The sequence below is a fragment of the Panthera leo genome, chromosome B2, assembly GCF_018350215.1.
Source record: "Panthera leo isolate Ple1 chromosome B2, P.leo_Ple1_pat1.1, whole genome shotgun sequence".
In the NCBI taxonomy this organism is placed as follows: domain Eukaryota; kingdom Metazoa; phylum Chordata; class Mammalia; order Carnivora; family Felidae; genus Panthera; species Panthera leo.
Genome location: NC_056683.1, coordinates 141,602,636 through 141,609,742, shown reverse-complemented (window position 1 = coordinate 141,609,742; position 7,107 = coordinate 141,602,636).

Below are 7,107 nucleotides of genomic sequence, written 5' to 3'. Positions count from 1 at the left end.
AGGGACACCCAGAATATGAAGCAGACTTCAGGCTCTGAGCTATCAACACAGAGCCCAACGTGGGGCTTGAACTCACGAGCCGTGAGATCATGACTTGAACCGAAGTCTGATGCCCAACTGACTGAGCCACCCAGGCATCCCCCCTTTATATCTAGAAAAAAACAAACTATGCCCACAGTTAGTAGTAGGAAAGAAAGATCAGAATGGAAATAAATGAAATAAATTCTTAAAAGAGCAATGAAATTCTTAATAGCTGGCTTTTGAAAAGATAACATAGATAAACCTTTAGCTACTCATAAGATAAAAGGGAGAGAGGAGCTATATAAAATTAGAAATGAAAGAGGAGGTCCTTCCGCTGGGGGAGCCATTGAAAAGCAGCAGTCATGGCTCTGTGCTACCCTATGGCCATGGACTCAGCAAGGTGTACAAGGTGAACCTGAGCACAGCCACTGCTGCAGGCACCTCACCAAGCACACCAAGTTCATGTGGAAGATCCAAGAGGTGTGCGGCATTGCCACATAGGAGTGGCATGCTGTGGAACTGCTCAAGGTCTCCAAAGACAAGTGCGCCCTCAAGTTCATCAAGAAAAGGGTGGGGACATATATCTATGCCAAGAGGAGGAGAAAGGAGCTGAGCAACATCCTGGCAGCATGAGGAAAGTGGCAGCCAAGAACTGAATTCCTCCCCTTTAATAAAGCCTTTTTGGAACTTAAACACACACACACACACACACACACACACACACACACAGACATTACAACACCACACAAATACTGAGAATCGTAAGATACTAATAGGAAGAATTATTAGCCAATAAAGTAGACAACCTGGAAGAAATGGATAAAATCCCAGACATACAATGTACCAAGACTGAATTGTGAAGAAATAGAAAATCTGCATCGAATCAGAAAATCCAAGTACTAGTAAGGAGATTGAATCAGTAGTCAAGATCCAACACAAGTCCTGGACCAGATCATTTCACTGGTGAATTCTACCAAATACTTAAAGAGGGATTAATACCAATCCTTCTCAAACTCTTCCAAAAAGTACAAGAGGGGGAACTACTTCCAAACTCATTTTATGAGACCAGAGAAACAAAAACCTGAGAAGGACACAACATCCCTGATGAAACAGATGCAAAAATGGTCACAAAAAAAAATAGCCAACTGAATTCAACAGTCAATTAGAAAGATCATGCATGCACCATGATCAAGTGGGATTTATTCCAGGGATTTGAGATGGTTCAACATCTGCAAATCAATGTGATACACACCACATTAACAAAATGAAGGAAGAAAAAACATTCGCCAAAATTCAACATTCATTCATGATATAAAACTCTCAACAAAGTGGGTAGAGAGGAAATGTATTTCAACTTAATATGACAAGCACACAGCTAATATGAAAAGGTGAAAAGTTGAAAGCATTTCCTCTAAGATCAGGAACAAGAATACCCATACTCTCACTCTCACCACTTTTTTTTTTTTTTTTTTTTGGCCATCTTTTATTCAGCATAGTATTGGATATCCTTACCAGAGCAATTAGGCAAGAAAAAGAAGTCATCCAAATTGTAAATGAAGAAGTAAAACTTCCTATTTGCAGATGACATTTTATTTAGAAAACTCTAAGGACTCCACCAAAAAAACTTTTAGAATAAATGAATTCAGTAAAGGTGCAGGATACAAAATCAATATACAAAAATCAGTTATATTTCTATACACTAATAACAAACTATTAGAAATTAATTTACAATTACATCAAAAGGAATAACATACCTATGACTAAATTTAAATGAGGAGGTGGAAGATCTATACACTAAAAACTATAAGACATTGATGAGAGAAATAGACACAAATAAATGGAAAGATATTCCATGCTTATGGGCTGAAAGACTTAGAATTGTTAAAATGTCCATATTACCCAAAGCAATCTACAAATTCAATGCAGTCCCTATCAAAATTCAAATGGCATTTTTCTCAGAAACAGAAAAAAAGACAACAGATCAGAATAGAGAGCCCAGAAATAAACCCATGCATATATGGTCAATTTATGGGAAAGGAGCCAGAATATATTGATGGGAAAGGTAGTCTCTTCAATGGATGGTGTTGGGCAAACTGGACAGCCACATGCAAAAGAATGGAACTGAACCACTGTCTATACCATACACAAAAATCAACTCAAAATAGATTAAAGACTTGAATGTAAGACCTTCAACCATAAAACTCCTAGAAGGAAACAGAGCTGATAAGCATCTTAACATTGGTCTTGACAATGATTTTTTGGATTTGATACCAAAAACAAAGGGAACAGAAGCAAAATTAACAGTTGGAACATTATCAAACTAAAAAACCTCTTTCTGCACAGCAAAGGCAGCCTACTTAATGGGATAAAATATTTGCAAATCACATATCTGATGAGGGATTAATATTCTAAAAAATATAAAGAATGCATACAACTTAATAGACAAACTCATGAGACCAACATACAACTTAATAGTAAATATCAAACAATTTGATTTCAAAATGGGCATTTTTTCCAAGGAAGACATAGAAATGGCTAACAGGTATATGAAAATGTGCTCAACATTACTAATAATCATCAGTTCAGATCAAATTCAAATCAAAACTACAATGACATATCCTTTCATGTCTATTAGAATGGTTATCATCGAGAGAGAAGAGGTAACAAGTGTTGGCAAGGATGTGGAGGAGAGGGAACACTTGTGCACTGTTGGTGGGAATGTAAATTGGTATGGCCACTATATAAGACAGTATGGAAGGTTCCTTTAAAAACTAAACTCTATCATATGATCCAGCACTCTTATTTCTGTATAAATATCTAAAGAAACGAAAACAGGATATTGAGATATGTGCACTCCCAAGTTCATTACAGCATTATTCACAATAGCCAAGATAAGGAGACAACCTAAGTGTCTACTAACAGATGAATGGATAAAGAAGATTTGGTATATACATACAATAGAATATTATTCAGCCATGAGAAAAGAAGAAATCGTGCCATTTCTGATTACGTGATGGACTCTCAGGGCATTATAGCTAAGTAAGCCAGACAGAGAAAGACAAATAGTATATGGTATCACTTATATGTGGAATCTTAAAAAAAAGGGGGGGGGGTCAAACCCATATAAACAGTAGAAAAATGGTTTGCCAGGGGCTAGAGGTTGGAAGAAATAGGCAGAGATTGGTAAAAGGGTACAAACTTCCAGCTATAAGATGAATAAGGTCTGAAGATCTAATGTAAAACATAGGTACTATTCAAATTTGCTAAGAGTAAAACTTCAGTGTTCTTACACACACACACACACACACACACACACACGACATGTGAGGTGATGGATGTGTTAATTAACTAAATGTGTTGATGTGTTAACTAGACAGGGGAAATCCTTTCACAATATGTATTTGTATCAAATCACCACAAGTATACTTTAAATATCTTAATTTTATATGTCAATTATGCCTCAATAAAGGTGAAATTAATTTTTTCATTAAAAGAATTTTAAAATATCAAAAGCCTTAAGAATTGCATATCCTGTTTATCTTCAATCAAGTCCACTTCTTCTGTTTCTATTTCAGATAGTTCATTATATTCCTTCAAGCAGAACTCTTCAATTGTTTGACTTCTTTTTCCCATATATGATTAATTACCAAATGCTGTCTTATTTGCTTAAAATGTACCAGAATCCTTTTCCATTTCTACTGCCAGTCTCCAGTTCAGGTTTCACATTTGGCCTGAACTATAATAACCTCTTAGCTGGCTTCTCATTATTATAATAAAAGAGAAGTGTAATTCAGTGAACACTTACTGAGTGCCTATGTACCAAGTGTTGCTTTATGTAAGAATATGAAGTAGATTCAGTCCAATCCCTGTCAAAATTCCAACGGCATATTTCACAGAACTAGAAGAAAAATTCTAAAATTTGCAGGAACACAAAAGCCAGAGCAATCTTGAGAAAGAACAAAGCTGGAGTTATGACACTCCCTATTTTCAAACTGTATTACAAATCCACAGTACTCAAAACAGTATGGTACTGGCACAAAAACACACAAACAGATCAATGGAACAGAATTGAAAGCCTGGAAATAAACCCACACATACATGGACAGTTAATTTATGACAAAGGAGCCAAGAACATACAATGGAGAAAGGATAGTCTCTTCACTAGATGAGTTTTGGAAAACTGGTCAGCAACATGCAAAAGAATGAAACTAGACTCTTATCTTAGACCATAATACAAATATTAACTAAAAATGGATTAAGAATGTGGATATAAGACCTGAAAGCATAGAATTCCTAGAAGGCAGGTGGTAAGCTCTGTGGCATTTGTCTTAGGAATGCTTTTGTGGGCCAGACTCCAAAATCAAAGGAAACAGAAGCAAAAACAAATAAATGGGACCACATCAAACTAAAGTGCTCCTGCACAGTGAAGGAAATCATCATCAAAATGAACAGGCAACCTACTGAATGGCAGATGATAATTGCAGTCATACCTCTTATAGAAGTTCATATCTAAAATATATAAAGAACTCCTACAACTCGACAACAAAACAAACCAATTAAAAAATGGGCAGAGGATCTGAATAGACATTTTCCCAAAGAGAACATACAGATGGGCAACAGGCACATGAAAAAAATGCTCAATATAGCTAATTATTAGGGAAATGCAAACCGAAATCACAGATTATCACCTCACACCTGTAAGAAAGGCTACTGTTAAAAAGAAATAACAGGTGCTGGAGAGAATGTGGAGAAAAAGGGACACTTGTACACTATTGGTAGGATTGTAGATTGGCACAGCCACTATGGAAAACAGTATGGAGATTCCTCAAAAAAATTAAGAATTGAACTAACATATGATCCAGGTGGGGTGCCTGGGTGGCTCACTCTGTTAAGTGTTGGACTTTGGCTCAGGTCATGATCTCATGGCTTGTGAGTTCAAACCCCACACTGGTCTCTGTGCTGATAGCTCAGAGTCTGGAGCCTGCTTCGGATTCTCTCAGTCTCTGCCCCTCCCCGGCTCATGCATACACACTTTATCTCTCTCTCAAATATAAATAGACATTAAACTTTTTTTAAAAATACTAATTTTAACATATGATCCAGCTGTTCCACTACTGCGTATTTATCTGAAAAATGAGACAACTCTAATTCAAAAAGATATATGCACCCCTATGTTCATTGCAGCATTACTTACAATAGCCAATGTATGGGAAGCAACCAATGTCCATTGACAGATGAATAGATAAAGACGTACACATACACATGTTGGAATACTACTCGGCCATAAAAAGAACGAAATCTTATTGGCAACACAGATGGACCTAGAGCATATTATACTACATGAAATAAGTCAGAAGAAGAAAAATACCTTTTGATTTTACTCATACGTGAAATTAAAACAAAACAAACTCAGATACAGGGAATAGTTGGCAGTCTCCAGAGGGGAGGTGTGTTGACGGGTGGGTGGATGAAAGGGGTTGACGGTAGGGTGATGTATGGTAACTAGACTTTTGGGTGTATCGCTTTTGGGTGTGTTTTATATATACACAATAGCTTTATTAGCCATACTAGGAAAAAATCATAAAACTGGTACAAAGTGTGAACACTATTGAGAGTGAAAGTTAAACCCAGTTTTTATCTTTATTTTAGAGAGAGAGAGAGAGAGAGAGCACGCGAGAGTGCAAGTAAAGGAGAGGGGCAGAAGGGGAGAGAGAGAATCTCAAGCAGGCTCCATGCTCAGCACTCAGTACAGAGCTTGATGTAGGGCTTGATCCCACAATGTTGGGATCATGACCTGAGCCAAAATCAAGAATCAGACACTCAACTGACTGAGCCACCAGGCGCCCCTCCAGTTTTGATTTTAAAATCTATGCATGTTTGTTTCAATATCTTCATAAAACATTTCACATCATTAATTTTATAAACTGACAAAGTCACAAGAGCAAATAGTCTAGGACTTTGAAGCTGATCTTACAATTTAGAATTTTTCTCCTCAATACCTAATTAAAAGGAGAAAAAATAGGAAAAAAGAGGAAAAGTAGGAAAAAATAATTCAGCAGCAAATGATAAATGAAAGGACTAAAAGCTCATGCCATTAACTTTGAAAACTGGTGGTTAAGAAAAATAAGTAATATTAGGGAAGGTTAATCAAAACAATCTTGAGAATTTTGATGATAGTTCTGTATTTTGTGGAAAAAGAGGGGGGAACATAGTGCTGAGCAAAGTTAAGGAAAAAGCCTTGAGGTTGGAAACCTCATCTATCATTGAAAATGTTAAAATACTCAAAAATTGAAACAGCAAGGCTTTGTTTTCTAAAGCCCTCATGAAATAAGATGTTATCACTCTAAGTGAAGTGGACCCTAGCATAGTTACAAACCTCCAAAAGATGCACAAAAGGCCAGATCTTCTAACAAAGACAGCATAGGACTCACCGCAGCTATGCTGGAGGGGCAAATTTGCCCCTTCCTACCTTCAGATAAAGGAAGAGAGAATGAGTGGTAATGTCAAACATGAATGGCCAAAAAGGAGCCTCAGATAAGGAGGGAGAGTTATCAGGACAGTTCATCCTCCATTTAGGTCACATGGATCTAGATGAAGTTTATTACGCACAAGCAGGATGAAAAGAAATTACATGACACAAACAATAAAGCAAAAAACAAACAAAAACCACTCAAGTATATATAGATGTCTGAAGGTTCAGTTCTAAAAGGAAACATAGTCCCTGAATAACAGCAAAAAGTGACATATAGGGAAAAAGGCAGAGAGAGAGGAACAAAATGAAAACCAAATCAGCACAATTATAGAATAAAATAGAGACCATGTAAAAAAAATACAGACAAGGATGAAAATCCTCTTAACACAGTGATGGCTCCATGGATGCAGAACCACAGTAAATACAGAAAGAAGATAAAATAATTAGAAGGTAATAGATTAAAAGTTGTTCAGTTATAAAGGCAAAAGACTTACATTGCCAACATAAACTCAAGGCAATAGGGACCCATGTGCCTCTTCTGACAAATTTGCTTATTGACTAAATCCAGGCTTACAGAGAAACAAAGGATGAAAATACAGCACTTTATTTATTAA